Raw genomic sequence first — 16807 nt, 5'->3', positions numbered from 1 at the left:
TGCATGAGTGCACACGTGGGCGAGTGCAATCCTCTTTTCAACTACACGATATCGTCAGGAGATAAGCAGCTCCCTTGTTTTCAGAGCCTATGGCAACCTTCTAGTAAGCTCATCAGTGAAACATTCAAATATTTTATTTAGTTTCTGTGCATCAAAGTCAGAAGTCACCCCTAAACTAGAAGCAAAATCTAAATGGAATGAAATCAGCAGTGCTGATTTTTCTAGCAGCCATGACAGGCAGGGGAAATTGCTAATCCTGATATGAAAATATTCAATATCTCTATGCTATTAGAGGAGTGCCCGAGGCGACTCCAACTGCAGACAGTGTGTGTAGGCTTACTGTGACTAAGTGTAATAGAATTCAATAATAAAAAAAAAAAAGCCATTACCGTAACAGTCTAGTGTCAATAAAATTGATACTGCTTCTGCAATCAGCTAAAAATTACAAAATATACCCAAGGGCATGCAATGGGAAGCTTTTAATTTTTGATTGACCCAGAGAATTATTTTTCCCTGATTCTGGTATTATTCTCAAAATAGTACTCCCTACCTTATTTCTTTAACTCGTGTATTTAAAAAATGAAGGCCAAAAAGCCTACAGAGGATTCATGGGGAGGCTAAGCTAAGTGCTATTTCTGACAAGGAAGATTTATTTTGTGCACTTGAAGATATGTATTTTTAGTCACACTTGCTTATGTTGTTGGTGTATGTGACCACTGTAAGAACATTCCCAAAGGTGTTCTGAGTGCCTTTTGGGAATTCATAGAAAACTTTCTAACTGTTGCATCTTTGCTGTGGAATGGAATTCCAACAGTGAAGTCCGCACTGTTACTTCATAGCAATACTTCTGGGGGGAGAAAAGCCAACTCAAAGAACAATCCCATTTGTTGCGTGTTTGTGTGCGCCCGTGCTGTGCTAACCCTCTCCAGATCGCTGTGATAGAATCTCTTCCTAAAATTATGAAATATTTTAAACATTCAAAAGGTACAGAGAAGATACTAATCACCTGTGAATCCACTGCCTGACTTATTCAGACTTTAGCATATTGCCCTATTGACACTTCCTGGAAAGAAGGTATGACAGATCAAGTTGAAGCTCTCTGTCCTCCCTTCCTGTCCCATTCCTCCCCTGCTTTTCCTAACCCTGATTTGCTATTTATCATTCCCATGCACTTTTTATACCTTTACTTTCTCTCTCTTATATACATACATGCATATGTATGTATCTCGAAAACATTTCTATAACTGGTTTCATAATATACATAAGCAGCTTGCTTTTTTTGCCCCACATTATGTAACTTGATACACATATCCTTAACCTCAATTTCTGTAGCTGTCAAACAGGGATAATAAGCCTACCTACAAGAAGACTACATGAGGCTGGTAAAGTGATTAGCCTGGTGTCCGGCCTGTAATAGGCAACTGACAGAAGTTAATTACAAAATTTTTATTATCATCTGACATACCAAGCAGTCTTTCCTGAGATCAGCCAGAGCAAATTCTTCTTGCCTTATCTGGAAATTAACTTTTACTATGAACGTCCTCCATACACTCACATGACCTAAGAACAGATCAGATGGAGGGAGCACTGTAGGCTGCTCGAACTCACTCATGACTGCACAGACACACCCCACACGCACAAGGACTATGCACAGGGACCGACTGCGACTGCCCTGCTTTAAGCCATTTCACCCACACAACTCTGTGCATTTCGCAGGTGAGGAAACAGAGGCACACGGAGGCTAATAAATTGCTGGGGATCAGAAAGGTAGGAAATGGTGCCACTGCAGGATGCTAAATGCAGGCCTGTGCTCAGGGCTGACACTTGGCTCCATCTCGACCTCTCAGCCCATCCAGATTTCTCTGTTTTCTGGTTTTGCAAAAGGGGCACGTTCACAAAAGAGATCTGCATTAGCAGAAGGCCTACGAGCCTCCCTGGGGATTTGTTGAATTATTTACTAAAAACAAATACCCAAAGCCATTAGCATTTGACAGGGGCTCACACTCAGCTGAATTGAGGCAGATATAAATATGTTGTGCAGGAGAGCAGATCTGAGGTTTCGGTTCCCTGGCTCCCACCAGTACTCATAAACAAGCAGGCACAATTCCCCCTTTACCATGAAACACTGGTTTCTTTGTGTTCAACAAAGTAACAAAACATTATTCTCTTCCCTCTGAAATTACACCAAGGAATGACACAGGAATTTTTAAGACTGGCCTTCTACTGATGTGGCGGGGTACGTGGCAGAAAAAAAAATTATTGAGGCATTTTCTGAGCGTGTTTAATCAAATGTGTAGCCACAGCTAAACAGTAAGGATTCTGTAGGATGGTTGCCAGATGTGGCGGGTTGGTGAAGTTCGCAGCAATATTGGTCAGCCCCTTTACTAGGTAGCCGAGACCCAATGGTTTCTGTTGTTCCTTTTTCGTTTTGGGTTTTTAAAGAACACAGCTCAGACATCTTCTCGGCTTTCTAATAGCACTGGTCTGACCAGAAGGGTTAAAGCATCCCTAGGTGCAGAACGATGGAAGAAGCACAGGATACAGTTCAACCTCAGGGGAGGGTGATAAGCAACCCTTCATTTCAAATGGAGAGAGTGCAAGAGGAAGTGGGTTTGTGTTAAATTAGAAACAAGAACCTCCTCCTATCTTGAACAGGTTGCTGCACCAGATTGTACAATTTCTCTCTCTCGACCTTGTGGTGCAGGATAAAACACATCTGATCGGATCGGCACAACCAGCTTCCAGAACTATTTCCAGATGCCATCAATAAGCCCCAAAGAGTCTCATGAATCAGCAAGACTGATGTGAGCATTCCAGACACTGACCCAAGTCACCTCTCTTCTTGCCCTGGGCTCAGGTTACTCAGGGGAGAGAGGTTAAAATAAATGACAAAAGGGCATGCAATACAGATTTCCAGCATCCTCAGCAAAATGTAGGTATTCGCTAATTCTGTTTAAAGGAGATAGGGAAATAGCATTTCATTTCTTTTGGCTGATCTCCCCGTCTGAATTTTATTAAACCAACCAGGATCTCTTTTTTGGCTCTCTTTTTATATTTGGTTGGGTACCTGTTTGTTGTTTTTTTTAAAGGTGTGTGTTCAAAGAATAAAACAAAGACCACCAGAGATCTAAAACAAAACAAACGAACAAACAACCTACAAAGATAATTTATTGTGTGGGGGATAAGGGAGAACCAGGGCCATGTCATTCCAGAATCGAGTTCAGCTGATCTCCTTGTGCTAAAGGCAAAAGGAGCCATTTATTTCTTATTAGAAGAGTTCGAGGCAAGACAAGAAATGTTCCAGGTGGACTGGGTTTAGGGAAGCCAGGTTTAGCAAATAAAAACCCAAGACGCTCAGTTAAATTTGTATTGCAGGTAAACTAGCAATCACTTTTAGTATAAGTTTGTCCCGTGCAAAATTCGGGACATACTAAGAAATGATTCCTTGTATACCTAAAATTCAAACTTAATCAGTTGCCCTGTATTTTACCTAGTAATCCTAATGAGGTGAGGCTTTGTGGGGGTCAGGGTCATGCAGCAGCACGTGTTTATGGGCCACAACTTGGGACGGAGTAAATTTTTATTTAACAGCATAAAGTCATTGACGCACTGCAGCTCATTCTGCCACTGGGACCATGAACCAAATTCCTCCATCTGGAATACCCTTTGTGATGAAGCCTAGTGAAATATACCAAATTGGGGAGCCATGCAGGCCGCTCCTAGACTCTAGAACTCAAGCCAAGACACAAAGGATCACAGTTGCCAGGGCCTCCCGGACAAGGAGGGTGTAGATTGCTATTGGTGTTGTGGTTCAAGAACAGCAAGTCTTTGAAGGGGATTCGGACTTCTGGTTTGTGAAGCTGATTGGAGGATAAAGTTTTCCCAGAGGCCCAGAGTACAGAAAGATTTACTGGGACGACTGGAAAGGCGTAGGGGTGTGACAATCTCTCTCTTCAAGCTTCCTGGTGAAGAACTTCTACCTAAATGTCTTCTACCTGGCTATCCCAGAAGGCTCTCACTCTCAACACGCCAATGCTTAATTCACTCTCTTCTTCTCCAAACCCGCTCGTCCTCCTAGAATTCCTGTCTCAAGTGTAGACCGCACAGCAAGGCTGCAACAGCCGCAGGCGGGCAGCCTCCGTGTGCCCCGCCCCTGCCCCGCCCCTGCCCCGCCCCTACTTCCTTACACCTCAATCAACTGTCACATCCGGGGAGGCTGCCTCTCAAGTCCCTCCCCCTGTCTCTCCCTTAGTTCAAGGGGGTCAGCTGTCAGCGTCCCTCACCTCACCCATCAGCAAAAGGGTCTTCACAGAGCCCCCTCCCCACCAGCCATTTCCTCTTTTCGTCTCCTCATTGCTAGGAGGTAACTTTCTAAAATGCGATTTTGAGGATGTTTCTCCATTTCTTAAAAACCGATGCGGCTTTTCGTGCCTGTAGGGTAAAATCCAGTTGCCTCCGGGCCGGCACGCAGGTCCTTCAAGGGTTGGCATTAGTCTTTGTTTTCAGCCTCTCAACCATCACTGTCCCCCAACAACAGATGGTGGCACGCTACGGCCAGTTGTCTGCCATCTGATGCTCCTGCATGTTAAGATGACTTGGTAAAGACTGTTCCTTTACCTGGAGTGTCCTCTGCCCTGCTGGTGTCCAGCAAATCTGTCCTTCTAGACCCTGCTCAAGGGGTAGGCCTGCTTCTGGGAAGCCCTTTACCGCTGGAGAGAGGTTTCTCTGGTTCCCTAGTCTGTGCCCACATAAGCACATTGTGCCTGCCTTCACTCCGGCGCTCTTTATGTATTTTAACCCTTTAATCCTGTCAACAACCCTATGGGACCAATACTACTGTTATCTCTATTTGGTAGAAGAAGCAAAGATGTCAAGGGCCGGCCGATGCTCCATGGCTTGTTCAAGGGCGGCTTCAACTCAGCTGCGAAGCAGAAGCACCTGGGGAACCTTCTAGGAATACTGATGCTCATGCCCACTCAGGAACCACTGAATCAGAATCTCTGATGTCCTGGGACCTGCAGGAGCTTATTCAAACTTCCCAGGTGATTCTAATGTGCAGCCAGCTTTGAGGATCACCGAGCTACTCGCTTCATCTGAAGAAAATGTGACCAATATTGGGGAGAGAGGAGTCGGACGATTTTTAGGGGGAAAAGGGACCCAGACACTGGCCGCTGAGAGTTCCATGGGTCTGCCAGCATGCCCCTAAGTCTCCCATTAAGCATTAGACTCCTGTAGATGACTGAAGGGCCACCCGACGTGTTGCTCTGCATCCTTCCCCAGAATTGCAGAGAGGACCACAGTTCTTTCTTTAGTACGTGCGTGACCTGAGATCAGGAGTGGGAAGGGGGATGGAGACAGCTCTCTTCCAACCTGAGAGTGTACTTTACCAGGCCATGAGGGAAGGAAGTGACTGAGTTAGACATTTCTGAGCACATGCACTCTGATTCTGCCTAATCTGCTCCAAAGCTAGGACCGGTCCTGTTCCTCTCTGTGCACCAGCAGCTTCTCTGCAAAGAAATCATTCCTTTGCCAAAATTAGAATGTGCAATGCACTAACCATTTTCTCTTTTCTCGAAAAGCTGTCAGAAGGCAGAATTTGACCTTAAAACTGTTCATTTGATGAGAGCCTGACAGGTATTTGGTTATGTGACATTGGCACTAGCTGCTTCCCAGGGAAGAAATGAGGAAGAACAAAACCTAGAGAAACTAGGTGCAGAAAGAATGAGGCGTTGATCCAGGATGGGGATAAGAAGGCAGGCGATTTTTCTTGGCAGATAGAAAAGACCTAGGAGAGGTGCGTGACTTCAGAAGTGTTAGTAGGAATCAAACGTGGGACAAAGATGGGGTTCATAACGTGAAGGAGAAACCCAGAAACAGAGGGGTTATAGCTGCATCCTAGTGAGCAAAGGATTCCTTGTGGCTGAATAAAGAACATCTCGTCTCTTCCAGAGTTAAACGCAATCATCAGGGCGAATGAAGATGCCTTTTAGCACAGGCTCTGCAGTCACTCAGTCCTGGGCATTTGGACCCTGGCTCAACCCCTTGTAAGTTCTGTCCCTTTGAGCAAACTCCTTAAACACACAGATCCTCGGTTTCTACCTATGTTTAATAGTCTTACTAAAGATCTACCTCATAGGGTTGTGGGGAGGAAGAAACAAAGAATCCACACCAACAATAATAGCTAATTTTTATAGAGGGGTGTATGTGTATAAGTAATCTATTTACCTAATCCTCACAACAGTCCTAGGAAGTGGGTACTATTATCATGCCCATTTCACAGATGAGGAAACTGAGGAACAGAGAAATTAAGTGACTTCCCCAAGTCACTGTATTGTGACTGTATCTGTATTATCATACAGATAATACATGGCCAAGCCAGATTTTGAACCAAGGCAATCTGACACCAGAATCTAAGCTCCTAACTACTACACTATGCTCAAAATTCTCTATATGTATTAGCAGACAGAATAAGGACAAATGTCAGAGGTATGAAAAATGGAAATGCCAGGACTCCTAAGTGACAGCTTCCAAACAGGGAGTCCCCGGATCCCTCAGGTACCAGGAGTGGGATTTAGATCTAGACTCCTTCTTTATCAGATCCTTTTCTTTGCATGCTCTGGCTGGCTGAAGAGCCTTGTATGGAGACACAAAAGGCCCCCTTTGATGGCCTCAATCACCAACAGCTTCCCTGACTCAGCAGACAGAGAGGAGAGGAACACCCAGCTGAGTCATTTCTCATCTAACCACATCTCTCAACTGGTCGCGCCACCCCCCCACCCCCGGCCAAGTCCCAGCATTTTTGAAACCCTGAATTGTATCTGGGTTGACAATCAATAAAGCTTTTAAAAACAGAGATGGCTCTTATTCTGGAGAGTTCTAAGTGCTGATGAGCAGAGCTAAAAACGTGGAAAAAAAATTAATGACCCTCAACTATGAACATCCCCAAATAGTTTGTCCATTTCCTGTGCAATTGGGTGCTTATCAGTCAGACTGGCACACAACCAATCTTCATTTTTTAAACTGTCATCTTCCCATAATATCATGTTCACCTCTAACTTCTATGGAATGAATTAAATTACACCACTGTGAACTGTAATATCCAAACCTCCAAGTTTCAAAGACCTTTTAGTACTTCTTTGTTTTGGTATGTTCTCATTTTTTTCCACCAAGCCCAGTATTTGCTTACTTAGTCACCTGTTTAGAATAAGATATTCCTTCAAAACTACTGTCCCACCACAGGTATGCACTAGTAGAAAACCAAACTGAGGACCGGGCAGTGATCCTACGGCATCTGACTGTGGATTAGATGGGAAGAGTGACTCAGTCTCCCCAGACTTCTCTCTGTCACTGCAGAGGCAGGAGATGTACCCCACAAGCCTCTTCTGCTTCCCACAATTGACATCTGCCAGAATCTCCCACCTACGTCAACCACCAAGCTTCTTTGAGAGAATGAAGCAGTCTTTCTAGCAGGAAAGGTATGTAAATTATTAAATCATATATTTGAACATGCATGCAAGAGAGATACCCTTCAAAAAACCAAATAAAGGAAAAACTAAAGGCCCTAAACTTTTCCACAACCCTAACAATTTAAATTACATTATGGAGGTCAGAACACTCACTATTTCACTTTCATGGAGGTAAGCCACTGTATTGATTCCTCAGAGACTCTGAAGAAGGGGTCACAACCTCTGTACCAGAGGAAGAGGGAGGATGCCCCTTCCCCTGCAGGCCCTACCCTACCCAATGCCTTCCCAGGATCTAGTCCACCCCTCCTTCAAGATTCAATTTCTCCATGAAGTTGTCTCTGGAAACGTTCCTTTCCCAACTGGGTGGAGTTAGGCAATGGAGAGGAATGTGAACACAGAGCTTAGAATGTGACCCATTCTGTGAGAGCCCCCAGCCCACCTATCCCTCACTGTATGACCTTGGGCACATCCACCTCTGAGTGTGGGACTCCTCAGTGACACAGGTCTGGTGCTCAGCATCTGGCCCACCTTCCTTCTGGTATGCCTTCCTGAACTGCAGGGGTTGGCCAATCTGGCAACGACATTTCCCAGCCTCCCTTGTGGCTGTGGTGTAGGATGTCATGGAGGTTTAGTTGATTGGAGACTCTCAAACTCGATTTAGGAAGGGAAAGTGAGATACATGCTCTGCTTCCACTACTTCTGCTCTTTCCCCTGGCAATCACAGAGAGAATTTCTCTTATTAACCTGTGGTGTTTAGTGACAAGGATCATAATGCCAAGAGGCAGGGCACTGGTGGCTTGTTCCAGAAACAACAGTCCCAGGGGCAGCTTCCTGATTCCTGCCCTTCCTGATGGAGGCAGAAGCAGCATCTCTTTGGGGCAGGCCAGGCCTACTGTGTGGTTCTGGAGTCACGCCTGGAGACCTAGCCCTCCCAGTGATTTTGCAAGCACTCTGCTCCTATGTTAAAACCCTCGCTCTCTTTAAAACAACGGGGCGCCTGGGCGGCTCAGTTGGTTAAGTATCTGCCTTCGGCTCAGGTCATGATCCCAGCGTCCTGGGATTGAGCCCTGCATCGGGCTCCCTGATCAATGGGGAGTCTGCTTCTCCCTCTCCCTCTGCCTGCCTGCCTGTCTGCCTACTTGTGACCTCTCTTTCTCTCTCTCTCTCTCTGTCAAATAAATAAATAAATAATCTTTAAAAAAAAAACAATAGGGTGGTTTCCAATTTCTGCAACTGAGTCCAGGCTGACACTCTTCTCCATCTTTCAGGGTGAGTGAGACGACTAAAAGACCAAAGGAAGCACAGCAGTTGAGAACATAGTCTTGGGCTCACATGGCCTGGTTTTTAACCCTGGTCCTGTCTCTTACTCACTTTGTAATTACAGGGCAAGTTTCTTAATGTCCAGTTCCCACATGAAGGGGTTATTATGGATTACATGAGTAATACATGTAGAATGCTGGCCACAGTACTTGGTCCCTAGAAGGAATTCAATAAGTGTTTCTTTTTATCCCAAGTTCCCATGGGACCCTCTGTACACTTCTGTGATAGAACTTATCATATTGTATTGATTAGCCCTCTGTGAACACAAACCCAAAGGGACCATCTATAACATGGGAGTAAAGAGCATAGGAATATCCCAAATTCCAATCAAGGAGTAACCTTAAAGAAGGAGAACTGAAAACTACTTCTAACTGATTACCTGGAAACATAATTGTCTATATTGTACTGTGTTATGTGCTGGGTTATGAACAGGTGGCCAGGTGTTTCAGAAGCACAGCAAAGAGCAGGAAGCATCATAATGAGACAGAGTTGTCCAGGCCTGTCCAAGGGCTCTCAAGGGTAGAGGAAATCTTGGCTGAGCAAGTGTAAGGTCATCCTGACTGTGGTGAGAGTCTGTCAAGCATTTTAGCAAAGCAACACTTCTTAAATCCATCATGATGCCATGATCTGGCTTCACATTTTGTTATCTCTACAGAGCCAATGTGTTGGTCAGATCAGTCAACTTGACAGTTTAATTCCTCATTGCAAATTAATAGATTGTCACCCTGATTATTATAATTTTGTTTTCCATGTACTTGCTTACTGGGGGATAATAAGGTACTGATTTTCTGATTTGAGCTTTCCGTTCGGTTTTAGAGATGTAGCTCTCATTGTATTTTAATGGGCTCTAATTGGATTTGTATTAATAGATAGCAGTCATAATGAGCTTGGGCAATACGAGTCCACCTCTGAGAGACAATTCCTTTGCAATGCACCATCACAATCAGGTTTATGAGCCCACTGGGCTGACAGCCAGGCTCCTGAGCATGGCAAATTCACCAACGTAAAGGCCACCTGCTTCCAGTGCCCTGTGTAGTCAGCCATAATCTTCAAGTGTGAGCATCCAAACTGGATGCAATGATCTACTTTCTGGCCTGAGCTCCTGGTGCACAATGACCATGCATTAGTCAGATTTTACTTCCGAATGCCCAACTGAGCACCAGGCACATACATAGTTGATATGTAATAAATATTTGATTCACGAATCCATAAATGAATGTGTCTTTCTGCAGAGGAATTTTTTGTTATTGTTGTTGTTTTTTTTTTAACTATAGAAACCAAGAGAAAAAGAAAACAGTTCCAGAGGGACTCCAAGAAAAGGAGAATCATGAGCTTAAATATTCTATGGTGATTCTTTGAAAATACTCAAAGCTTAGCTATTGGTGTTCCAACATTTTTGCATAGCTTTTTTGTTTTCATTTTTGAAGATTTATTTATTTATTTTAGAGAGAGAAAAAGAGTGTGTGCATGCACAGGTGGGGGAGGGGGAGAGAGAGAGTCTTACGCCGCTATGCATTGAGTGTGAAGACTGATGTGGGGCTTGAGCTCACGACCCTGAGATCACAACCTGAGCCAAAACCAAGAGCAGGACGCTCTACCATCTGCGCCACCCAGGCTCCCCTGGATAGCTTTTTATACAATGTTGTTATCATGGGTGCCTTACTTCTTTATTGCTGTCTAACAAATTGCCACAAATTCTGAAACTTAAAACAGCATCCAATTATTGTCTTGCAATTTCTGTAGGTCAAAAGTCTGAGTACAGCATGACTCTGCTTGGGCAATCATGTTATTACGTGACAACTAATTCACCTTTGGGAGGCACTAAAGATTAAAGTAGCGTTCCAGAAGCCAGAAGCGTTCCAGATTATTCTGGAACTAGAAAACCAGATGTTATCTGATGCTATTTCAGATGGGGTTCTTTGAAAGAGGTCTTGACATAAGTTTGGTCACTTTACTCAGAAAAATACCATGTTGCTGTAGTCCTCCCAGCAAATGCTCAGGCTTAGAGAAGATTTTGTGGGGAGAAGTCTATGGCACCAGAAATGTATAAAACTAGAGCTTGGAATCCATGCTCCAGGCTTCTGCTCTGGCCTCTTAACAACAGAAATGCTGACCTCAAAATTCCAGAGTCAATCTCTTCGATTTGCCCACTTACAATTGAAACAACTGACTGGCCAAATGATGACAGTGTCAATTCTGGGAAGGCAAGCCTCCATCTTCTTTATCTCTGTTCAACGTGCCGAGCATGGGGCCTGTCCTACATTTAGCACACCATGTGTTTGATACATTTGAGAGTTTTATTTTTTTTTAAAGATTTTATTTATTTATTTGACAGAGAGAGACACAGCGAGAGAGGGAACACAAGCAGGGGGAGTGGGAGAGGGAGAAGCAGGCTTCCCACGGAGCAGGGAGCCCAATGTGGGGCTCGATGCCAGGACCCCGGGATCATGACCTGAGCCGAAGGCAGACGCTTAACGACTGAGCCACCCAGGCGCCCCACATTTGAGAGTTTTAGATAAAGCTAAACACAGCAGCAAAATACACAGCTGGATCTTAAAAAATGATCAATCCTTAGAAGACTTCACTGGTTCATAAATTTGGTTGCAAAGAATGATAGAAAAAAATGTAAAGCAATTTCTTTTGTTTCTTTTCCTTCTCCTCTTCCTTCCTCTTCTTGCTTTAAGGAATACTCACTTAAAATTGGAAAAGGTTATTATTTTATTTGTTGGCAAAGATGTAAAACAGAAATATCCCCTTGGTAGTTAAAAAATGGTGGACGGGGGTGCGGGGCGCCTGGGTGGCTCAGTAGGTTAAGTGTCTGACTCTTGATTTCAACTCAGGTCATGAACTCAGGGTTGTGAGATCGAATCCCAATTCAGGCTCTGTGCTGGGCATGGAGCCTGCTTGAGATTCTCTCTTTCCCTCTCCCTCTGCTCCTCCCTGCCTCTAAAAAAAATGGCTTGAGGAAAAGGCAAAGCTCAAATACCCTAATAAGCCAATGGGATTTCCTAGGCTTCTAAAATCACAACCCAGTAAAGATCTTGACAATGATCTAGACAAACCAACATGGAAACTTAAGAGATTCTACCACTGAGTCTGTGCTAGCATCATTTCAATGTCAAACAGGAAGAGCCAGTTTCCAGAGCATGAAAGAAAAAAATAGCCTATGACCCACCAACAGACACAAAGTCCATACTTTTGCCTGAACTAAGTTGGTGAAGAAGACAGACACAGAAAGGGCCCACGAGTCCCAGTTCCCATCATCATTTGCTCGTCCACATGATTATTACTTGAGCCCTTCTCTGGAAGAGAGAGGAAAGGACCACCAATAACCTGTTGTACTGCACTTTGCAATTGGGACCATTTCATACGGAATTCTCACCTTCCCTTGTTTGTGTCCATTAGGTCTTTAATTAAAAAAACAAACCAACCTAAGAGTTAGACTCTAACATTGTTTGGAAAATAAATTCTACTTGCTCAAAAAGAACAAGAGAGCATGGTTTCCTTCTGTTGGCCCTTGGAACCAGAAAGTCCCATAGGAGTGTTGTACATCCTAAAGGTCATTCAGTGGGGTTGCCTTGTGCCCATAAGGGGGCCCAAGGGGAGGGGAGACCCTTGTGAGATTTGGTTTGTTTTTAGTAAGGAAGATGACCCCCCCTTAAAGAGCATGGTAACCCAATACCTCAAGAAACGTGTTTTTTTTTTTTAAGATTTTATTTATTTGACAGAGAGAGACACCGCGAGAGAGGAAACACAAGCAGGGGGGCGTGGGAGAGGGAGAAGCAGGCTTCCCGCCAAGCAGGGAACCCGAAGCAGGGCTCGATCCCAGGACCCTGGGATCATGACCTGAGCCGAAGGCAGACGCTTAAGGACTGAGCCACCCAGGCGCCCCATCAAGAAAGTTGTTTTACTACCTACTAATCACTAGTGTCTGTCAATCATTCCTGCTAACTGGACAAGTTGGAGCTAAAATATATCCTTCTCTTCTACTAAAATAAAATCATCTGTTCTTCTTGACTCCATAGCTTACCCCATACTGCAACTTACCTTTCCTCTGAGACTTCTGGGACTGACTGCAAAAAAATGCTTGCACAGCTGTTTTGTGGCAAGACTGCACCGAAATCAGTAGGCAGCCTATTGATTTTTGTGAAGACACTCATCTTGCCAAGCAAAGGGAAATAAAGAACAATTAGCTTACTCAGAGATCCTACTGTTTACAAAGAAAATCAAACGAAAGACAACAGGCGCCTAGGCCGGGAATACAAAGTGTAGCCCTTCTACTTAGCTTCTGATTCTTATCAGGCCTGCCATATGGTAGCGAGTCGGCATCACTTAAGTACCAGAGGACCTTGTTCTGAAATTCCACAACCATATCTGGTTGATCAGTGTAGGTGTCCAACTCACCAACAGATGGTACCCAACATTGTACCCATTAAACGCTATGATCTCCATAACCATTTCATAATGAGATTGGACCTGATAAGATCAGGGAGCAGATTTTCATTCTGCACAGAGATTCTGCCAGCTTTTTGACAGCAAAGTGACTTTATGGATTAAAAGCCTCTGAAATTATCCCATAAAAACAGAGCTATAAGCAATATTCTTCAGCCAGTTCTGAAGTATAAAGCATTTGGGGGAAAAAAAGGCAGCAATGTAGCCATATGGACACTCTCACTTGGATGATGAAAAATTGAGCGTGTAGAAACAGATCACTTAAAATCATTGGTAACTATCCTTTTCAATAAAAAAATACTCTGGTTGCCCTTGGTTTGGCATTGATCATTCATTCAATAATTGTTTACTGAGCATTTGTTATTTGCCAGGCACTCTTCTAAGGACTCATGTGTGAGCAAAATAAATTCCTGCCCTAACGAAGCTTGTATTTCAACAGACTTCTACGTTTCTATAGGAAACCATGTCCTGGCTTACCTGGGGCTCCCAAGAGAGTGAGAACACCACCCGGTAGGCCCACTGAACTACACATAAGTGCCCTGCTATATCCTGTTGTCAAAAAAATAATGCAGTCTTTTAAAAGAAGATGGGTTAATGTTTATCACTCTGCTTCTTGGCTTCCCAAGGAGTACAGATTTCTGTAATTCAATCTGAACCACACAACCTGATTTTATTGAATGTTGCTGTGATCGACAGATTTTATTACTCATCAAAGCATTTTTCAATCAGATTTCGGAAATCCGTTGAGAAAAGAGAAACAAAGAGAGACCTTGCCCAAGTCTTAGAACATGTTCGCCCATTCCCCGCAGCCTTGCAGTTCGTCCGCGGACCTCTTACTTAGTGCTGCTCACCCCGAGCAACCTGTTTGGCCCAGGATCTCCTCTCCCTTTCGCCACTTACTCAAGGAGGAGCTGCTCCTGCAACTCTCCCCTCTTTGCTTCATTGAATCTTCCCACTTGCCCGTGTCATGCCCATGACTACACCCACGTGCTAGGGTTCTTCCCACCTGAAAAACATCTCCTGGCCCTACATCTTCTCCCAGCTTGTCCCCCATCTGTTCACCTGTACACCTATCTCTAATTCCCATGCTCCCATTTCCCAGACCCACTCCAACAAAACTGGTCTCAGCAAGTCACCAAGGGCCTCCTTACTGCTAAATAGATCTCATTCTCTGTCCTTGTCCTACCAGGTGACTGCCTGACCTCAAGAAAGTATCTTGAGATACCTTCTGCACCCGACTTCCTCATTCTGCAGGTGTTCTTCCTTCCTCTGTAGCTGCCTCTTCTCCAGCTCCTCCACCTCCTCCTCCTCCTTTCCCTCCCATCTCCATGCTGGAAACCTCAGGACTCAGGCCTTTGGCCTCTTCATGTCTTCTTCTAGGCTCACTCACGGCGGATTTTATTCAGTGCCTTGGCTTTACGCGCTACCGAGAGTCTCAGGATTTCTGAACTTGTATTTCTAATCTGAATTCCAGGAGCGCCTCTAACTGCCTACTCGACATCCCCATTTCGGTGTTAAACTTAACCATTTAGGTCTCAAAACTGCAACTGAAAATGGAGCCCCTGTCTTCCACCTGAGACCTGCTCCTCCTGAAATCTTCCCCATCTCAGTTAATGGCAATTCCACTCTTCCCGTTACTCGGGCCCCAAATCTTGGCATCATCCTGCCTTTCTTTCTTTCTGTCACACCCTGTACCTGATCCATCAGCAAATGCTCTTGGCTCTACCTTCAAGAAACGTCCAGAATTTGGCCACCTCTCACTGCCTCCGTTGTTACTAACCTGGCCAGGCCACCACCATCATCTACCTGGACCATGCACCATTTACATGAACATGTAGGTCACTGAGCTCCCACTCTATAGTGCCACTCCTACAAGCTACACTGAACAGAATTCAGACTCTCTCAGTGTTTCTGTGGGATTATCAACATTAATTATTATATGACTTTCATGCCTGCTGGTGCCATAAAAAGATGCAGTACTCTGTTTTGAACCTACACTTACCCCAGACATATTTTTGTGCCGTCTCACAGTTCTTCAGATTCTTGTTGCCATTGGCTGTCTTTCTGATGTGATGTGTATCTGCAGATGTGTGTAACTTTGTATGTGTGCCCCGCCCTGAGGTGTATGGCTGAGGGGTGAGCAGAGCCTGTGTTTCATGCCAAGACATGAGTCCTGGTGGGCACTGTATTTGCCCACCTCGAGGAGATGGCACCTTTCTCTCTGCACAAAGATGCCTTCTGCTCATCACATCCTGCACCTATAAAGCTGTCTATAGCTAGAGGAGGAGCGGGGTTGTGCCTTTTCTAATTGGTCTGGTCAGAGCAGGGAGCCTTTTAAAATCTGCTTAAAGACAGTGACTAGGTCAGTGGCAGGCCTGGCTATCTGTGTGCATGGACAGAGGAGTCTCCCCTGCCCCACAAAGGCTATGTTGGTTGCTTCTAATTTCTTTATGGTCTGGGAAGCCAGGCAACCTAACTTGTTTGAACTTTGTCTACGGGAAAACATATCAACAGAATCTTATAAAGAGACTTCTGCAGTTGTTGCGCAATTAAGGGCCTGAAATTTAGAGCACTCATCTTCTGGCATCTATTTCGCTCTTGAAAGTCCACTTGGCCTTGGATCTTGGTTCTGTTCTGATCATCCAGACACAGGACTTCCAGAAAAATGGAAGTTTATGAGATTACAATCATACACAAATATAGACTGCCAGACAGTGGTTTATTATTCTCCCAAGATGACCACGTGAGCATTTTTTCAGGATATTCACCTTAGAGTGGTCCTTTCCATAAAGACAATGTATGTGAACCTTACAGGAAAATGTACTCAAAATCCTTCTGGTCCTATGTCCTAGTATTCTCATTCAGTGCCTGTCACTGTCTCTTTGTGTCTGCAGTCCCATCTGCCTGTGGGCTCAGACAGACAGTGATCCATTCCTATCACCTTGTTAATTATAGCGCTATCCCACGAGACAAGGGGAAAGCTGTCTGCCCCCGTTTCTTGATGTAGAAAACCCGGGGACAGATAGACACATATGTAACTCATGAAATGTTGGAGCATTTAATGGAGTAGTAAGAACACAAAAATATTTTAAAATAGGGGTGCGTGGGTGGCTCAGTCGTTAAGCGTCTGCCTTCGGCTCAGGTCATGATCCCAGGGTCCTGGGATCGGGCCCCGCATCGGGCTCCCTGCTCAGCGTGAAGCCTGCTTCGCTTCTCCCTCTCCCACTCCCCCTGCTTGTGTTCTCTCTCTCGCTGTGTCTCTCTTTGTCAAATAAATAAATAAAATCTTTAAAAAATATATTTTAAAATAGGGGCACAGAAACCAGAACTGTTTCAGAACAGCCATTCAGGGAGTCGGTGAAATTCTTGAACAAGCATTTTTACCCCTAGACTTGTGAGGTTAAGGTTAAGAAGAACAAAGAGCATCTCACAGCACATCACAAAATACTTCATATTATTTTTGTAAAGATGGCTAAAAAAAAAAAAATCTGTAAACCTCTATAACCCAACTCTAAGGCTTTAAGAATCTTAATAAGAGACCTCATGCTGATAATATTCTTAAAATGAGC

General features: G+C 44.4%; 1 protein-coding gene and 1 long non-coding RNA gene across 4 annotated transcripts in view; one reads left to right on the top strand and one right to left on the bottom strand.

Moving 5' to 3' along the window:
* The window catches only part of SLC24A2 (solute carrier family 24 member 2), a 244530-nt gene that overhangs the window by 214059 nt on the left and 13664 nt on the right, over window positions 1–16807 (bottom strand). The window lies entirely within an intron of this gene.
* Window positions 4236–6935, top strand: LOC113934702. Its single transcript, XR_003523769.1, has 4 exons — window positions 4236–4363; window positions 4857–5042; window positions 5950–6044; window positions 6631–6935. It is a non-coding gene; the product is annotated as an uncharacterized LOC113934702 (long non-coding RNA).

The sequence above is a fragment of the Zalophus californianus genome, chromosome 13 (assembly GCF_009762305.2).
Source record: "Zalophus californianus isolate mZalCal1 chromosome 13, mZalCal1.pri.v2, whole genome shotgun sequence".
Lineage (NCBI taxonomy): Eukaryota > Metazoa > Chordata > Mammalia > Carnivora > Otariidae > Zalophus > Zalophus californianus.
Note: the sequence above shows the minus strand (reverse complement) of the source record. Positions and strands in the feature narration are given on the sequence as shown.